Source organism: Solanum tuberosum, unplaced genomic scaffold (genome assembly GCF_000226075.1).
Source record: "Solanum tuberosum cultivar DM 1-3 516 R44 unplaced genomic scaffold, SolTub_3.0 scf00148, whole genome shotgun sequence".
Classification (NCBI taxonomy): Eukaryota; Viridiplantae; Streptophyta; class Magnoliopsida; order Solanales; family Solanaceae; genus Solanum; species Solanum tuberosum.
This window is the reverse complement of record NW_006239071.1, coordinates 487,001-487,698: the sequence shown is the minus strand read 5'-3', so window position 1 is coordinate 487,698 and position 698 is coordinate 487,001.

Sequence of the window (698 nt, the reverse complement as noted above, 5' to 3'; positions counted from 1 at the left end):
AAAAAAATACAAATTGACTGTGAAAGAAATATGATACATCTATGTTTAAGAAATACAAATCAATGTGGCATACCAACAGGAATGACTACAAACTAAAATTTTTTTACAATGTTCTTAATAAAAATATAAATGTTGAGTAAAAGAAAAACAATTGACAAACAAAGATTAATATGAATACAATTTTTGCAACCTTCTTCTCCATTCTCTCATTCTTTGCAACCTTCTTCTCCGATTCTCTCTCTTTTTTTCTTCTTCTTCACGAAAGTCGATTTTGGTTCTAAAATCTGATCCGTTGAAGCCATGGTTGGATATAAAAAAAATGCGATTTAATCAAATTCATTTCAACATAAATTGAGTATTATCAATGAAAATTTAAAAATCGATATTAGAAATTTGATGAACAAGTGGGATGAGTTCTTTGTGTTTTTTTTTTGAATTTGTATTTAGTTTTGAATTTCTGTAACTGATGAGACTTTTAAGCAATTGTTCCTTTTTTAAAAATTTCTCTCCCCTAAATTTCTCCTTTCTATTATTTAATAATTGTATTCTTTAAATAAAACAAATAATAAAAACTTAAATAAGATACATATTAAACTAAAATTCTGACATTTTTACTAAATATTGAAAGTATTGACAATGAGTCCTATTAAATGTTAAAATATTGACATTTTGAAAAATTTCCCAAAAAAATTTGGTCT